Genomic DNA, 19,487 nt, shown 5'->3' with positions numbered 1-19,487 from the left:
ATTGATCATGTGGGATATGCTCACTTGAGTGGAGGATTACAAAGAGCAGTAAGGTGTATGTACTCCAGATTCCAGAGTTTGGCTGCTCATTTAAACTGCATGAATACTTTCCTCAAGGCAGCACAACTGAACAAGTCCCTAGCTTTGATAAATCTAGGCTCAAGGACCACAGATCCAGTTTTCTAAAGCACAGAGAAACCACAATCAGCCATTTCATTGCTATCTTCTATTTATAGTGTACCAATTTATATTTTGCCATGAATCTAGAGTTACATTCCCCATATATTTGTAAACAGGTGAAAATTAGATTTATCTCAATACTATTCAAAAATATTTCAGTGTAAGAACTGGACCCATGAGACACCACAAGATAACCTAGATGCTTGTTGCCTAAACACAGAAATAGCGCAGCCCAAGTTTTTCTGACATGAAAGTTACCGAAGATTACTACACATTTTTTGGATCAATACCCTATCAAAATCCACCAGTCAGAGCTTTTTCAGTGCCGCACTTACCATAATAATGAAAATTAAAACTCATTGAAGAGAAGACTGAAGATGTCCCTGGAACATCCATCAACATTCTGTTGCAATCCTACACTACAAAAGCATAAAGAAGAGGTAAAAGTTGGTTTGTCCAACATCTCAAGTATATTAGCCAGCACTGAAATGGATAACTGAAGTGGTTAAGTAACACTAGGTTGTGCTTCTGGAAATAGTAGTAGAGTTACCTTTCTTGAATAAAGGAACAAGTCTGCTTAAGTAAACATTTCACCTGGCCTACTCCTTACAAGAGCAAACTTCTTAAAATAGTTGGCTAGAGATTAAGTTACTTTATGAAGTATTATTCCACATTCCTTGAAGTAGAAACTGAAGGCTCTTTGTTAAATGGATTAAAGGTTGCCTACTTTTACTGTACCTTATGAAAGCAAATCTAAATTTTACTAAACTACTTCATTTCTAAGAGATGCTTTTCAGGGAATCACACTAAATCTGCGTGTGCGCGCGCGCGCACGCACGCACCTGTATATACATACACGAGAGAGACTGAGACATCTTTAACACCCCCACCACATATGTATGTGGGCACAAGTTACAGAAACAGTACGAGAACTATTTTTCCGCCCTATTACTCCAACAGCGGACCACCACCACTAACCAGAGAGACATTTGGTCCGTGAATTAGCATTTTTCTCATGGATACTATTACTAATATAGCTTCTAAAGTAACGATCTTTCATGACAATTTTCACACACTGACCATGATTAGCAATTGGGGTGCTTCCACTTTTGGCTAGCCAATTTAAGACACTTTAAAGGATCTGATTTTCAGAAAGCAGGTTCTCAGCACTTTCTGAAGAAAATCAGGCCCCTTTAACCGCATCAAGTTTCAACTCATCTCAAGTATTTAAGAATCCATGAGAAACCAATCTATAAGCAACGTTTCCCAATTAACAGTACAACTTCAGAGTAGTAAGCAGATTTTGCAACAAACTAAAGATGAAAAGGTGCAATTTTCAAAAGTAGTTAAGTGATTTAGGAGTACTAAGTCCCATTGACTTTCAGTGGGATTTGTGCTCCTAAATCACTAAGACATTTTTGAAGGTTGCACACAAACTCAATTCTCTCAATTGCTGTAGATGGGGCAAGCCTTTTAGGAATAGCATTTAACCCCTGAAGGAGAAGTTATTTAAACACCATGTATCAGTTTTGTAACATGGCAGAAAGCGTTTTTCAAATCATTCCAACATCTGTGTACTAATGCAAATTTCCAATACCTATCTTTTTCCAACTGAATATTTCCTGGAATACAAAAAAAAAAAAAGGTATTCTAGCTTCTATCCCCATGAATGTTGGCACTTAGTGTCAACAACCCGAAATTCCATTCTTATTTTTTCCCCAGATTCAGTCCATCACTAGGTGCACATGCAGTATCCCATACATCATAAAAAGAAAAATCATTCCTCGAGATATCTGCTTCCAGTGCCGATGAAACTAAAATGGAAGTGTTAATTTAAATATAAATTAAGGGATTGGAGGTTTATGACTATAGTAGAAGAATCCTACTTCCACATCTGTACATATAGGAAAAGTATGTACAAGGAACGCAGTGTGCATACCTATTGTAGAAAAAAATTTCTATTTCACGGTGAGATATTTTCTTACATACTTTACACATACGGTAAGGCCCAAAAGTTGAGAATATCGCAACAGCAACATAAACAGAATAGTCAAAGCCCGTTTATGAAAGTTTGCCACTTAGTTCCATAAGTCTGTCAAGAGTACAGTATGCCTTCAAAAGTGCTAGTTCTACGGACTCAATAAACCAGGAAGAAATTGTCATGTATAAAATGTCAATAAATTCCAGAAAAAGATAAGAACACCATGCTCATGCTACCTGAATTAAACACCTGTATAAGCATATTTTTCATTTCCTCATCTAAAAATGCCCACTAGCTCCTTCATGTAAATTTCTTATGAGAACTGTGGAGGATTACAAAAATAGCTTTAGCAGCCAACAAATTAACCCTTGTGCAATGCATTAGACGTTTTGAGTATTCCTAACATACACTAACTTAACAAGCATGTTGGGAATTATTAACTTTCAACATCATCCCTCAGTGCTATGTAAAAAGATAACAGTACACCTGTATTAATGTAACTGGCCAACAAATTGAGTAGTTAAGAATGCAGCATCAACTATTTCATTGTGCCTTCATTACTCTCTTTCTAAAATAAATGCATGTGGCCATAACTTCACACCCGTCTCGCTGCACTTATGCCAGCAACCAGGACTACCTCTGTGATACAGAGCTCCGCTTCATCAGTCCCAGAAGTCCAGGTTAATTTTGACACAGAACAAAACTCAGGGAAGAAAGGAAAAAAAATACCACCACAGACTCGTAACCTGTTATTCACTGTAGATGTTATTTAAAGACTTCCAGGGTACAGCGTTTCCATCAGAGTTAACTACGGACTCCTGCAGTTATTTAAGCCTGATCTCCACTCTGAGTGGAAAAGTGGAACCTCCTTCTTAGCCCTGAGGGAAAGTCAGTTTACTCGCTGCAAGGGTGGGACAAGACTGTCCCACTCATTCCAGGCATTTCTAATGCACACCTTTCCATGGTAGCTAGGCTGCAGATACAAAGTCTTCGTGAACTGAAATGGATACAAAGTTAAAATCACTGAATTCACACATGGTGAGCTCTGATTTTCTCTAGTTCTTGCTTCAGTTGCTGCTACTTAAAACATTCTTCTCCTCTCCCATTTTTCTGAATGGGTACAAGACATGGTCAAGGATAGGGGCCCAGGCAAAAACAGATGCATCCTGGAGGTGAATGCTGTGAGGCACCTATCAAGGAAGGGGAAGAGCATATTTGGATACAGACTGGCTAACCTAGTAAGGAGGGCTTTAAACTAGGTTTGAAGGGGGCAGGTGACCAAAGTCCGCAAGTAAGTCAAAGGCATGGAGACCTGGGAAAAGGGTTGGAATTGGGGGGAGCACTGGCTGTTATAGCAGGGATAAAGGAAAGACAAGACAGAACTGGGAGGCGGGGAAATCAAATCAGTATCTTAGATGTCTGTATATTGATGCAAGAAGTATGGGGAATAAGCAGGAAGAACTCAAAATGCTAGTAAATAAACACAGTTATGACATAATTGGTATCAGAGACTTGGTAGGATAATACACATGACTGGAATATTTGGTACAGAAGGGTACAGCTTGCTCAGGAAGGACAGGCACGGAAAAAAGCGAGGAGTTGGTTGCCTTATATATTAAAAAGTGTATACACTTGGACTGAGGTTTAGATGGAAATAGGAGACAGACTTGTTGAAAGTCTCTAGGTAAGCATAAAAGGGAGAAAAAACAAGGGTGATGTCATGGTAGGGTCTACTACAGATAGAGTGACCAGATGTCCCAATTTTATAGGGACAGTCCCAATTGTGGGGGCTTTTTCTTATATAGGCACTTATTACCCCCCACCCCCATCCCGATTTTTCACACTTGACCTCTGGTCACCCTAACTGCAGGCCACCTAAGCAGGAAGAAGAGGTGGATGAGGTTTTTTTTTAAAAAAAAACTAACAAAATCATCTAAAGCACAGGACTTGGTGGTGATGAGGGACTTCAGCTACTCAGACATCTGTTGGGAAAACAACACAGCAGAGCACAGATTATCCAGTAAGTTCTTGGAATGTATTGGAGACAATATTTTATTTCAGAAGGTGGAGAAAGCTACTAGGGGAGAGGCTTTTCTAGATTTGATTTTGACAAACAACGAGGAACTGGTTGAGAAGCCTGAGCCCCACCAAGCAGGGCTGAAGCTGAAGACCAAGAGCTTCAGCCCAGGGCAGCGGGGCTCAGGTTACAAGCCCCCTGCCTGGGGCTGAAGCCCTTGGGCTCTGCCCCTGCCCCCGCCCCTCCCCCCGCCCCAGGGTGGTGGGGCTTGGGCTTTGGCCCCTCCACTGAGGGCAATGGGGCTCAGGCAGGCTCAAGCTTTGGTCCCCACTCTTGGGGTTGTGTAGTAATTTTTGTCGTCAGAAAGGGGTTGCGGTGCAATGAAGTTTGAGAACCCCTGCTTGAAGTCATAGCAGCTTGGCTTGCTGGTCTGTGAAAGTTACATATTACTCTTTCCCCTCCACCTCCCACCATTCAGAAAATCCCATCCACTTTTCCCCAATTCTTGTAAAGCCAATTTGCAGCTGGTCAAATGGAGAAGCATTCACCAAACTAACTTTTCATTTTTCTGTCAGATCATCAAGTCCTAGCCTTGGGATGCAATCTTTAAATTGTGTACACTGGTAAAATTGGTTTTAGTGTCAGTTCATTTTTCACACCAAGAATACGGAAAGAACAAAATACTCTGTTAATTTTGACTCTTCACCCCTTTTCCCAAAAAAAGACTAGGTATCTTTAAAGTTCCAACTTTCCCCATAAAGCCCAAAACTGAACAATTTCAGCTCATGCAATTCCAATCCAGTCTCCCCTACAAGTCTCAACTTTTCATCAAAGATTTTCACAACCAGAGCATACACCAATAATTGCTGCATAATTCACAAAGAAGAACTTAAAACAAAAGCCACAAGAAATCATATGACTGTACTGTGTCATTAGTATCTACAACAAAGCACTGCTGTTTCCGAGAAAGGAAATAAAATGTGCTGTTTCCTACAGCTGAGTTTAAACTAAACTACAGCTGAGCTTATAGCAAAAAAGCTTAAGCTCTAAGAACATAACTCAATTGCTATACTCCCTCCAGAGACCTCATGCACATGATCTGCTTTTTTAAAAGGCGTAAGCTTCTCTAAATGGGCAGGGAGGCTGCAGATGTGCTTAGATCACAACCTATCATGCTGATTAATATTATCTCATGGTTTCCTTGTACTTCCCCAATCTGTATTCATCTATTGTCTCGGGTCTTCTACTTCGATTGTAAGTTCTTTGGGGTAGAACTGCCTCTGTTCTGTTCATAGAATGCCTAACGCAGTGGGGCCTTGGTCCATGACTAGGGCTCCTAGGAACTAAGATAATACAAATAAATAACCATAGGGTAGGATATTTCAACATCTTGAAATGGGCATGGAAAGCCTTATCTGAGATGCCATTCCACCTTGTTTTCATCAGATATAGGAAAATCAATTTGGACCATAGCACAGATCTAAATTTTGGTCCATCTTGCAAACTTTTCCCACTGAAATTCAAATGTGACCTTCCCACCACCCCAAACACACTCCCACTTAGTAACAGGGCAGTTACTTCCTCTCTATGGTTCCCCAATAAGCCCATTTATGTAAAGCTCTTTGAAAGTCAGTAGAGCCCTTTTGTCACTGCCAATATCAAGTCTCACACACTGGAGTAAATAGCCTCAGGATACATGAAATCTGAATTCAGCTACAAGTCCAACTTCAGGAAGGTATTTTAAGCTATGTCTTCACTGCAAAAAATAGGTGTGGTTTTATATCAATGTACCTCAATGCAATGTCCTAGATGAGACAAGGCACAGGTTGTTTTTAAACCTATCTGTAGCTAGTCATGGTCAAATCTACATACCCCAGTTGACATGCACCTTGAATAACTATATATACGTAAAAGCTGTTGTGCCTTCTCTCCACTAAGATGTTCTATCAAAATAGCTATCTTGATGTGTAAACTAATTGACAGCTCTAATCGCAGTTAACTCACACGATTAACAAAAAAATTAATTGTGATTAATCACACTGTTAAACAATAGATTACCAAATGAAGTTTATTAAATATTTTTGTATGTTTTTCTACATTTTCAAATATATTGATTTCTATTACAACATATAATACAAAGTGTACAGTGCTCACTTTATATTTTTATTATAAATATTTGCACTGTAAAAATAACAAAAGATTGTATTTTTCAATTCACCTCATACCAAGTACTGTAGTGCAATCTCTATCATGAAAGTGTAACTTACAAACGTAAATTTTTTTTTTTGCTACATGACTGCACGCAAAAAAAATGCAAAACTTTAGAGCCTACAAGTCCACTCAGTCCTACTTCTTGTTCAGCCAATCGCTAAGACAAACAAGTTTGTTTACATTTACGGGAGATACTGCTGACTACTTCTTATTTACAATGACAGGTTTAAAAGTGGTTACGCATCCGATGAAGTGAGCCGTAGCTCACGAAAGCTTATGCTCAAATAAATTGGTTAGTCTCTAAGGTGCCACAAGTACTCCTTTTCTTTTTGCTTATTTACAATGTCACCTGAAAGTGAGAACAGGCGTTTGCATGGCACTTTTGTAGCCGGCGTTGCAAGGTATTTACATGCCAGATACGCTAAACATTCATAGGCCCCTTCATGCTTCAGCCACCATTCCAGAGGAAATGCTTCCATGCTGATGATGCTCTCGTTAAAAATTAATGCATTAATTAAATTTGTGACTGAACTCCTTGGGAAGAATTGTATGTCTCCAGTTCTGTTTTACTCACATTCTGCCATATATTTCATGTTATAGCAGTCTCGAATGATGATCCAGCACATGTTCGTTTTAAGAACACTTTCACAGCAGACTTGACAAAACGCAAAGAAGGTACAAATGTGAGATTTTAAGGATAGATACAGCACTCGACCCAAGGTTTAAGAATCTGAAGTGCCTTCCAAAATCTGAGAGGGATGGGGTGTGGAGCATGCTTTCAGATATCTTAAAAGAGCAACACTCCAATGTATTACTACAGAACCTGAACAACCAAAAAAGAAAACCTTCTGCTGGTGGCATCTGACTCAGGTGACACTGTAAACAAGACATGGGCAGCATTATCTCCTGCTAATTGTAAACAAACTTGTTGTCTGAGGGACTGGCTGAACAAGAAGTAGGACTGAGTGGACTTGTAGGTTCTAAAGTTCTACATTGTTTTATTTTTGAATGCAGTTATTTTTTGTACATAATTCTACATTTGTAAGTTCAACTTTCATTATAAAGAGATTGTACTACAGTATCTGTATGAGGTGAATTGAAATACTATTTCTTTTGTTTTGTACAGTGCAAATATTTGTAATAAAAAATGAAGTGAGCACTGTACAATTTGTATTGTGTTGTAATTGAAATCAATATATTTGAAGACGTAGAAAACGTCCAAAAATATTTAACAAAATGGTATTCTAATATTTAACAATGTGAATAGTAGGACAATTAATTTATTTAATTGTTTGACAGAGCTAGTGTAAACACCTTTTCTCAGTGAAGATGTAGCCCATGAAGAGACAGAAGAAGCATACTTAGCAGAGACACTCAAATCTTCTGAGATTTATCCATACTCCATCTTTCAGATGTAGTAATCCTTTGTCACAAATACTAGAATAAAAACATTCAATGATAAAAACATCTGCAACCAGTCTTCCGCCAGTACAGCACAGTGAGATCATTTTTAAAAATTCTCAAGATGAGATGCCATCGTGAGGTAGAAGAGGGCTCATTGACCACATCTGTTCAATCCTTGGTACCTCTGCTGAGACTCATGAGGATGTCAGACATGGTGATGAGAGATTAAGTGGACACCTATTCAGTGGATCCTAGACTGAGGGAGCCCAACTGAGTCAATTCCCCTAAGCTATTGAAGTGCCGTGAAAAAATTATGTAATATTACTACTGACACACATTGATACTTAAAACTTAATGACATCACCTCTTTTACATAGCTAGTTCTTAAAACAAAAACTTCTAGTTTCTCAGTTTGTTTATAGAACACGTGAACAATATGGCTGTCCCACACAGAGGTTCAAATCTATACAACCTTTGATGTAACATAACAGGGACTTTTAGCTCAGCTAGCAGAGGCTCATGCTTTTAAAACCAGAGGTCCTGGGTTTGACCTCCACTGCCTAATACCTCCTAGGGGTTTTGTGTTACATTAGGGCTAGTCTACACTAGAAGCACTACAGTGGTGGCGTAGCGCATCTGGAGAAGACTCTCCAGCAGACAGCGCTGTCCACACCAGCACTTAGGTCGGTGGCTTATTCACACCCCTGAGCAAAATATGTTATACTGACTTAGGTGACTTAGACGGCTGTACAAGCACTCAGAAAGATACAGCAGAGAATCTTAGATTTTGCAAATGGGATACCACCAACTTAAATCACTTTTGTACCTTTTTTTTTTCACCTGCTATTGTAACAAGCAACATCTCTGGTTACTACTATTTAAAGAGATTATGGGAAAATTACTTTTACTTTGTACATGCAACAGCACTCCCTGTATAACCAATATCATTGTTGCTACAATGTAGTCACTCATTCCTACAGAGGAGATCTCCAGTGGCTGCTCTTTGCACCCACTTTTTGAGGGTACAGGGTTTCAAATTCATGGATCTTTCTGCATGATTGGGGCCTTAGTCACTACTATTTTCCCCCTTTGATTACAGAACTGTAGGGGAAACTTTTTTAAATAAGGAAATGTAAAAGCAAAACTGGCTGGAACTCCAGGAAAAACCAGTGGGCTTATTATTGGAAAGTGGGTTCAATCTGACAGCGTCCCTGTAAGTGCTCTTGCTTTGAATGCACAGCAGCGTGCTAATTTGTGCTAGAGATCCACTGCAGATTGCTGAATTTTGCATATTAGAGAATAAAAGAACAAACTTTTTTTTTGTAAAGACAGTTATTTTGAAATGTGTGAATTAGTCTTAATTATCACCCAAACTTAATGTGTTAAAATATTCTGTAGTACATTTTAGTAATATTAAACAGGATTACAGAACTGACTTTGCTATGAAATCTCTGTTGACAAATGGGGAGAGTTCCTCAAGGTTTCTGATGATTACTAAATGTATAGACTAACAAAGTGAGAATTACTGAGACTTCTCTGTAACAGTCTGTACAATATTTAGACATAAATCACACCTCTAGATTACTTGAAGCACAATAGTTCTGATAGGTTTCAGAGTAACAGCCGTGTTAGTCTGTATTTGCAAAAAGAAAAGGAGGACTTGTGGCACCTTAGAGACTAACCCATTTATTTGAGCATAAGCTCTCGTGAGCTACAGCTCACTGCATGCATCCGATGAAGCGAGTTGTAGCTCACGAAAGCTCATGCTCAAATAAATGGGTTAGTCTCTAAGGTGCCACCAGTACTCCTTTTCTTTTTGCGAATACTTCCGATGCGGACTGCAGCAGCTCAGAAAGCCGGTATCAATATCTTGCTAGCACTCAGCATGCTTACTCTAAAAAAAAAATCCCTCTCCTTTACCATGCAAACAAGGTAAACTACACGCAGGTGTGCGCCTCTGAAGTTGTGCAAAGGACCTGTGCGAAGAGCTCGGAGGGTTCCACAAGTTAGCACTGCACATTTTCATAAAGCCATCAACAGCCCTGAAAAGCACCCAGGGAGGAAGAGAGCGGGGCCTAACTGCGGAGCGAGCGGCGAGGGAGAGCAGCCAAGTCCAGCCCTGCCGCGGGCACCTCTTGCCCTCCACGCCCCCGGCAGCGGGTCCCTCCCGGGCAGGCTCCCCGCGCCCAGCACCCGGGACCGGAGAGCAGCACGGGGGCCACGGGGGGGCCTGGGCCCCTGAAGTGTCTGTTGGGGGGGGGGGGGAGCAGCATGGCACTTCTTCCAAGTGGGGAAAGGGAGAGGGACCTAGCTCCCTGAGCAGAGGGAGGAGGGAGAGACACAGTGACCCCCCCCCTCGCCCACAGTCACCCCCTCCCGGTGACGACCCCCCATTCACCCCCTCCACCCCCCCGCGCGCTCAAACTGAACCCCGTTAGCCCCCCCTCCCCTCTGCACCTCCCCACACACACACAATGACCCCCCCACTATCTCCCCGCGCGCGCAGCGACCCCCCCATCTCCCCCCTCAGGCACCCCCTCTTCTCCCCACCCCCCCCGCGCGCTCAAACTGAACCCCGCTAGTCCCCCCTCCCCTCTGCACCCCCCCCCACACACACAATGACCCCCCCACTATCTCCCCGCGCGCGCAGCGACCCCCCCCATTTCCCCCCTCAGGCACCCCCTCGTCTCCCCACCCCCGCGCGCGCGCAGCGGCCCTGCCCCCCCGCTCCCGCTCACCGCGGGCGGGGCACGCAGCGCCCCCAAGCCCGGCGAGGGGCGCCCGCTCCCCCCGGCACCAACCCGCTGGACGCCGACGCCCCGGAGCCGCGCCGCCGGAGAGCTGCAGGCGCCGGTCGGCTCGGGCTCGGGCTCGGTCCCGGTCGCAGGCGGCGGCGGCGGCGGTAGCGCAGCCCCGGAGCCCGCAGCTCCCCCCCCCGCCGCGGCTCCGGAGCTTTTCAAAAGTCCCGAGTCCGGACTGGGAGGCTCCCCCCGCCCGGACCCGCTCGCCCCGCCCCCCGCCGACGGCGCGCCGCCAAGATGGCGGCCGCGCGCGCGATTGCGCCTGCGCGTGGCGCCGGGCTTCAGTTACGGGCAAGGGGGGGCGAGAGATACTAGGATGGAGGGAGCCTGGGCTGGAGCTCGGGGGGGGGGGCGAGCCTGAGGCGGGGCCCCTGGGCTGGAGCTCGGGGGGGGGGCCGAGCCTGAGCCTGAGGCGGGGCCCCTGGGCTGGAGCTCGGGGGGGGGGGCCGAGCCTGAGCCTGAGGCGGGGCCCCTGGGCTGGAGCTCGGGGGTGGGCGAGCCTGAGGCGGGGCCCCTGGGCTGGAGCTCGGGGGGGGGGGCCGAGCCTGAGCCTGAGGCGGGGCCCCTGGGCTGGAGCTCGGGGGTGGGCGAGCCTGAGGCGGGGACCCTGGGCTGGAGCTTGGGGGTGGGCGAGCCTGAGGCGGGGACCCTGGGCTGGAGCTCGGGGGCGGGGGCGAGCCTGAGGCGGGGCCCCTGGGCTGGAGCTCGGGGGGGCGGGGGGCGAGCCTGAGGCGGGGCCCCTGGGCTGGAGCTCGGGGGGGCGGGGGGCGAGCCTGAGGCGGGGCCCCTGGGCTGGAGCTCGGGGGGGCGGGGGGCGAGCCTGAGGCGGGGCCCCTGGGCTGGAGCTCGGGGGGGCGGGGGGCGAGCCTGAGGCGGGGGCCCTGGGCTGGAGCTCGGGGGGGCGGGGGGCGAGCCTGAGGCGGGGCCCCTGGGCTGGAGCTCGGGGGGGCGGGGGGCGAGCCTGAGGCGGGGGCCCTGGGCTGGAGCTCGGGGGCGAGCCTGAGGCGGGGGCCCTGGGGCTCTGGAGGGGGCGGGCAGGTGCAATTCCCCACCTGTTTGGCCAACCCTAAATATCCAAAAGCCATGTATCCTCCGGCCGGCCCTTAGGCACTCATGCGTGGTGAGACAATGGGTGCAGCGCTGGGGTTGGCCAGGCAGAGGGGTCACACTTGCGACTCCCTCCTCCCCGGTCATGCTGGTACCAACATCTCTGTCTCCTCATGGTGGGACTCCCAAGACTTGGGGCTATGGGGGGGCATCCGCTCCCCAGAGCGTTGGTACTGCTGGTCCCCAGCTCAGTCACAGACTCCATGGGATGTCTCACATAGGCCTTGGTAGACTAGGGAAACCCATGCTGGTGTCACCATGTTGAGGTAATCGCCCTTGATCACTCTGGGCCTCAGAGTTCACCTTGTAACGGGACAGTGATACGGACTCATCCTGTCTGGGAGTCACTCGCTTCCTCACATGAGGGCTGTATAAGGAGGAAGAGGGATGTAGGGTCATGCATGTGGCCTAACTGCACCCTGGATTTTCATCTGCCCTACCGTCTGCATCAGCAGATCTGCTTGTTGCAGCACGTAGTGCCCAAGTAACATCCAGGGGCAGCAGGGCCGAGCCACATGAGGTACCAAGAGTTGGGAAATGAAATCGCTCCGTGACACAAAAGGGCCCGCTACGATGCACATTCTACAAGGAGTACCACAACCTCAACCTGTGGCAACCCTCCTCAGGCCTCTCACTGTCTTATCTTCTATCTCTCATGTTACTTCTAACTGTAAGTCTTGATCCTGCAGCAAGTTCTTTGTGGCCATGTGGCAGGCTTTATAGTGCGAGCTAGTCAGTGCAAGCATTTGTATTTTACTGTCCTGTAAAGTGCCATGCATACCTGTGATGCTTTACAAGAAAGCATGTGTTTATACAATGCCTATTATAATGACGCCAGGATCCTCAATAAGGCTCTTCTGCAATACACAAACCAGTAAATTATAAGATGTGATATTTTCAGCATATGCTGGAATCCACACTAGTACTATATTCACACCCTAATATACTCCTGCTTTCTGAGCTACCCCTTTTAATTGCCAGTATACCTGATTATTAATCTGAAAAGATAACAGCTGAGGTAGTCTGTATGTCCCTTACCTAGTTTAATGCTAACATTTTCCCCACCAATTCAGCTGTCATAATGGCTACAAAATTAGACATTTTGTTACATGTCTTAACTCCAATCTCAGGGATGCAAAAGACTGCTCATTCCCTCTACCTGCTTTTTCACCTTTAGACTCATCAGTGTATTTTCAGCAAAGGAGACTCTGTTTACCATATAGACATGATTCTCTGTGGCTCTGTAGCTTTTGTAGTCCTTTACTGCAGTGCTAAGTGAATACAGAGCACAAAACACGACCTAATCAGAATGGTAATGGATTACATGCTATGCACTGGTATTATTGACCATACAAAGGGCTGGAGAGAGAACCAGGTCCATTCAATGATGTTCTCAATATAACAGTATTTCCTATTTAAGTACTTAGTCAAGAAAACAAAATTAAAGCATAGCTACCACTCCAGGCCCTAAGCAATACATGATGTAAACTGAACCTGGTTTAATTTAACAGATTTAAGTCATAAACTACACTATTACTTGTTACAAAGCGCAACGAGAAGCTTTGTTAAATGAGAAGCTATGCTTTATTAAAGCTCAGATACCTATAATTATGTTTAGGGTTCATTAAGAACACTACAATTTAAATTGCTGATCTTACAAGCACTGACGTGGCTACAGTCAGTGGGAGTACTCAGATGTTTAAAGTTAAGCATATGAATAAGTGCCTACAAGATCAGGACCTTAATGCTCCCTCTTCTGTGTTGAATAGATGGACACATTCGTGGCATAGTAACAACTGAACTAAAGGAAGACCATTCTAAAGGAAGAAATCAGCTGCTTATTTGTCAACAGGTAAAAACCGAAAAAAATATTTTCTGATAAAAGGTTACTAATTTTAAGTATTTCTGATCCTAGAAACACTTCCTCCACCCCCACCACCCGCCTACAACAAATTTCAGTTATAGCCTGCTTTATTGCATCCATCCATACACTGTATTAGCAATGTTACTAACTAATAGAGCATCAATTTGTATCCAGACTTAGACTTTCCCAAAAGAACATTTTAAGAAGATGGGAAATCTTATTTTTGTATGTGATACTATAAGTCAACTTTGCTGCTTCATCCTCCCTTTCCCTATGTTTTTCTCCCTCTCTGTCTTTTTCCGCTTAGGCAAAAAATTATCAAAAAAATTGTTTTTGTTATTCAAATGGCAAACAGCATGGCAATGCTTCCAACAAATGTCAATGCAAACAGCTAACTGCTGTACTCAGTTTCAAATATGCATCCTACTACAATAGCTCTTTTAACGTCAGTCCCATCAATGGCTCTTTTACTAAAATGTCCATACAGCAAGATTCAGAATGAACGGAGCTTTGGTTTGATGGCAATGAAAGTTTTGGCTGTTGTGTGACTCATTAACTGATCACATTCTCGATCACAGAGCACAAGTTCAAATAGTCAGCTAAAATAATAGGTTAATTGCTATCTTCAGAGGAAGACCTTATTGTTCTAGTTGACTGATTGGTTATAATACCTTCTGTAAAAAATTACTTTCACTGGTAGAAAACTATTTTCATCTCACTAAACTCTGTGTTCAACTGGCTAGACAATGCTGCCTTGCACGCTTATATGCCTTTGTTCCCCTGTGACAAATGATATTCCTCCTTCACATATCACTGTTGGTCAGCTTTGAGAATGTGGAATATAATTTAATTTTTTTTTAATCCTGTTGCTCAAATGCCTGAAAAGGCTTTTTCCTGTTGAAGCGCAAAACTGGTATTATAGGCATAGGCATGATGCTGCCTAGACACTTGCTCAGGGGAGCAGGGGCACAAGGTGCATCCCTTACCTCCTTGGCATATCCATAATGCCAGTAGCAGTGTAGGGTGGGGGAGAACCTTCCATAGGGCTGCTGTTGCCCTTTCTGTGCAGGTGAGTAGAGATGGGCAAGAAGAGGGCAGAGCCTCTCCCCCAATGCACCCACCAATACAGCTGAGCTAGAGTGGAAAGGGAAGGAATCTGTGCCAGGTACAGGGCTGGTGCAGATAATTTCCCCTTGGTGTAAGGGGACACTAGGAATGCTCAGTGAGGCAAAAATCTGGTTCTGCACTGCCCTTTACTCAGGGCTTTTAGCAAAGCCACAATCTAGCTCAGTGGTCCCCAAATTATGGGGCATGCCCCCTAGAGTGTCATGGAGAAATGTTCGGGGGAGGGGAGCCAGAGCCAGTCCCCACGGGGAGAAGGGAGGGAGCACCTCCCAACTCTGCTCCCAGCCACACTCCACTCCACCCCCAGTCCAGCTCTGATCCCAGTAGCAGCGCCATTCCGGCCCTTACACCACTCCCACCCCATCCAAAGCTCTCTCTGGCCCCAGCCCAGCTCTGCCCTCCTTCTCTCTCCACCCCCAGGCCAGCTCCACCTCTAGCCCGAGCTCCTCCTCCATCCCCAGTTCCAACCCCAGCTTCACCTTCGGCCCAAATTCTTCTGCTGAGCCAACTGTGCCATAATGGAGGGGGGGCACAGACAGATTCCATTACTGGTAAGTGGGGAGGCGTAACAGGAATAGTTTGGGCATCACTGGTAGTTCTTTGTGGACATTTCTTTCCATACAGAAGGAGGTGATGCATTGTCTCTTGTTTTCTCTTGTGCACTAAGAGTACTGGAAACAGAATATTTATCGGTATTAGTAAATCATCTATCACCATAGTATCTAAGCAGGATAAAAATATTGCTACCTATGACTTTTAAAATCATAAAGCACTGATAAAGAACCAGACCCTGCTTGCCTTATTCAAGCATTCCCATTGATTTCTATGTCCCTGCTCATGTGAATGAGGCAAGTAGAATTTGACCCAAGATGTGGCAAGTTTGCTTCAATACCATCCATTCATGCTTGAGTAGAAGAGCTATTTGTCATTTTCCCAGTGTCATCAGAGCAATACGGAAGAGTAGCTTCATATTCCTGTTCTTCAGAAAGTTAGCTGATAAGTGTGCCTTCTGCTGGCAATCAATAGTTCTTATATCCAAGCAATCTGTCTTTTGGTTTACTCACAATTAAGTATCATACTGAATATAAAATAATTATTGATTACTGCCAGGAAATACGTTACCAAATCCAGCTCCAAACAAGAACAGATCGATGGCTCCAAGTGAACCAAATATAGTAAATATCAATGCTTTAGGAGTTTCCCATCCATCAGTTCTGGCTGATCCAATAATGAAGAACCTTAATATGCCCCATACCGCTCATAAACCTGATCATGGGGACAATAAGAGAATATTCATTATGTGTGCTCTGGGCAAAGCTTTAGCAGGAGGTATGAAGTTCCACACTTCCTGCAGGATACTAAGCAGTGCTTCATCATGATCATCCTAAGAACAATATAGCACATATTAAGCTCACAGACTCTCTCACAGTCAGAGGCAGGAACCCATTACAGAGAATGAGACAGTGAGTACAGTCAGGCTAGATTGCAGTAGCATCAGTATAGTGTTTACTTGGTAAGTCATTTCTTGTTGAGAGATAAATAAACAAGCTATCCTAAAACCTGCTTTAGTCATCACTGAGCTACTGCAATATATACACTGCATCAGTAGAATATAATGAGATGCGCATTACAGTAGAATCTGTATGGATACAAATTCCAAGTTATAAGACTATAAATACATTACAGATTCATAGATTCCAAGGCCAGAAAGAATCACTGTGATCATCTAGTCTGACCTCCTGTATACTACAGGCCACAGAACTCCCCCCCCAAAATAATTCCTAAAGCAAATCTTTTAGAAATACATCCAATCATGATTTAAAAATTGTCAGTGATTGAGAATCCATCAAGACCCTTGTTAAGCCATTCCAATGGTTAATTATTCTCACTTAAAAAATTAAACCTTATTTTCAATCTGAATTTGTCTACCTTCAATTACCAGCCATTAGATCTTGTTATTACTTTTTCTGCTAGATTGAAGAGTCCACTATCAAATTTTTGTTCCCCACATAGGTACTTACAGACTGCGATCAAGTTGCCCATTAACCTTTTTGTTAAACTAAATAGATTCCATTAGTGATTGCCCTAATGCCAAATACAGAGGTAAAATAATCTCTCTCCTTCTATGCAAGATTCCCTTGTTTATGCATCCTTAGATTGAATTAATCTTACAGCTGATCATGGGGACAAAATGAGAATATTTATTATGCGTGCTCTAAGGGCAAAGCTTTAGCAGAAAGTATGAAGATCTGCACATCCTGCAGGACACTAAGCAGTGCCTCATCATGATCGTCCTAAGAGCAATATAGCACATATTAAGCTCACAGATTCGCACCTGTTACAGAGAATTAGCTGATCCCATACTGAGATCTCCTGTTCAGCTGATGATTCTCCCCACACTCCCCAAATCTTGTTCAGAATCACTGCTTCCCAGGATAGAGTACCCCATCCTGTAAGCATAGCCTACATTCTCTGCTCCTAGATGTATACATTTACATTTAGCAATATTAAAATGCATATTGTTTGCTTGCACCCAGCTTAGCAAGTGAACCAGATTGCTATGTATCAGTCACCTGTCCTCTTCACTGTGTACCACTCCTCCAGTTTTTGTGTCCCCTGTAAACTTTAACAGTGATGATTTTATGTTTTTTTCCAGGTTGCTAATAAAAATGTTAAATATTATAGGGCCAAGAACCGATCCCTGCAGGACCCCATTAGAAATACACCCCTTCAATGATGATTCCCTGTTCCAAGCCACAAAGGAGAGGGAATATTCTAGAGATAGTCCTAACACACAGGAATTTGTTCAAGAAATAACTATACTTGAGCCACTGAGTAACAGTAATTACAAACAATTGAATTGAATATCCGTAGGGACAGAATTAGCTATACCAAAAAAACCAAACCCCTAAACTTTTAAAAGAAGGATTTTTTTTAAAATGAGGAAGCCAGTCAAAAATTCCCTGAAGTTACAGTAAGATAATTTTCAGAGTAGCAGCCATGTTAGTCTGTGTTCGCAAAAAAGAAAAGGAGTACTTTTGGCACCTTAGAGACTAACAAATTTATTTGAGCATAAGCTTTCATGAGCTACAGCTCACTTCATCGGATGCATTCAGTGGAAAATACAGTGGGGAGATTTATATACACAGAGAACATGAAACAATGGGTGTTACCATACACACTGTAACGAGAGTGATCACTTGTAAGATAATTAAAATCCTTAGACTCAGCATGGTGTGAACTGAAGCAACCATAAAAGAGTCACCAAAAAGACACACCCCTCTAAACAAGTGTCTTGTTGAATGGTCTCTCTCACGACATCCTACGTGCTTGTTTTCTTCTGTCACCTAATTTTTAAAACTGTAACATGATAAAAAATCATCCTTGTTGTACCAGCCAATGCAAGGAAAATGCTACTTTCTCCCCGCTCCCACCAGCCCAGGAATATTTTAGTTAGGGATGGCTGGTCATTGAAGCAATGCATCAGATGTTCATATATTGTAACAAAGACAGTAACACAAACCAATAAGACATGTCGATTTGCATTATAACATGTCTGAATATAAAATTTCTGTGGGCTAGGCTGTGCAATCTGTACTCATGTTGAATAGCACCTTTCCCCACAAGCATTTCCACTGAAGTCAGGAAAAATGCTGCTCAACGTAGGTAAAGGCATCACAATCTGGCCCTGTACATGGATATATGGTAATGGAGATCAATTTCCAAATGGGAGATACTCTTACGTGACAAATCTGTACGCCATCACTGAATATCCTACCTACCAGGGAGCCCCCAAACTGGTAAGCCTTGCAGTTTGTCTATATGTTAGTTTTAGGGGACAAGGCTGGTGGCATTGTATCCCTGAGGATTTCACTACAGCAGTGCCCAATGCGCATCAGTATGTGTAAAACTATTAAGATGTTATTCTTGGGAATACCACTTTGTTAGCTATGTCTGAAGGTACAAGGAATGGCCGTGTATAAGCTTGCCTCTAAAAATCCTTGCTTGTCTCATTTCTAGATAAGAATTTACACTTGAATTTTAAGATTCACAATACTGTGAGTTTTGGCTGAAAATCCCAGCTCTCTGTGACACTCCTATGAAAGAGAGAAAATGAATTAGCACAGGGTGAGGGTTGTAAAGCATTGGCCATCGCTGTTAGCACAGTAATTATAAGTGATACACAACACATTAAACACTGAGGTGGAACAGGTCAATCACTTTAGAAGCTCATTACTTAGAACTGATTGCAGCTGCAGTGCCCTGGTGTCTTTTTAAAATATTGTTTTTAAATAATGAGATGAGTGGCACAGTGAAATCCTGTTGTTACGGCACATGAAATGCAGAAATACCTGACATTTGCAATTAGCGGTAAAATGGGTAGTATGCCAGAGCCTATTAGATTGTTCTTCAGTTTGTCTGGACAACTGCAGTTTTCAAATATGGAACAAATATTTCTAAAATCCCTTTGAGAACTAATAGAAACGGGGGCCGAGAAAGCCCAACTAGCTGTGCTGCAGCTGTATTAGTTTTTCAAAAGAACTGAGCAGACTTCACAATTATAAGAATTAGCAGAGGCAATGTTGTGTAGTGGGAATGTACTTGGTGTGGCTCAGCTGTGCGGCCGTTAGCCATGCTACCATGGCGATACTGCTATTTATATTAGCACTAGCTCAATGAGAAATAGCACAAATACATGTACACAAGCAGGGGAATCACTCCCCTAGCTCATAGTGTAGATATAACCTTAGAAACAAATCTAATCTCAGTAGTAGGACAGAGAAAGAAAAAGAGAAG

The 19,487-nt window shown here is 43.8% G+C and overlaps 1 protein-coding gene across 13 annotated transcripts in view; it reads right to left on the bottom strand.

The window, feature by feature from the left end:
* Nucleotides 1-10,756, bottom strand: part of KLHL13 (kelch like family member 13) — a 132,324-nt gene extending 121,568 nt beyond the window's left edge. For 8 of the 13 annotated variants that reach the window (XM_048863716.2, XM_048863720.2, XM_048863729.2 and 5 more), the window contains exons 1-2: nt 10,595-10,756; nt 516-599 (exon numbers count right to left, since the gene is read on the bottom strand). The gene's annotated coding sequence lies outside the window, so the exon portion shown is untranslated. Of the gene's footprint in view, nt 1-515; nt 600-10,531 lie in introns of all 13 variants that reach the window. The other 5 variants (XM_048863725.2, XM_048863726.2, XM_048863717.2 and 2 more) reach the window with 4 other exon arrangements.
* Nucleotides 10,757-19,487: the final 8,731 nt, after the last annotated feature.

This window comes from Caretta caretta, chromosome 9 (genome assembly GCF_965140235.1).
Source record: "Caretta caretta isolate rCarCar2 chromosome 9, rCarCar1.hap1, whole genome shotgun sequence".
Classification (NCBI taxonomy): domain Eukaryota; kingdom Metazoa; phylum Chordata; order Testudines; family Cheloniidae; genus Caretta; species Caretta caretta.
This window is presented reverse-complemented; position numbering and strand designations above follow the sequence as displayed.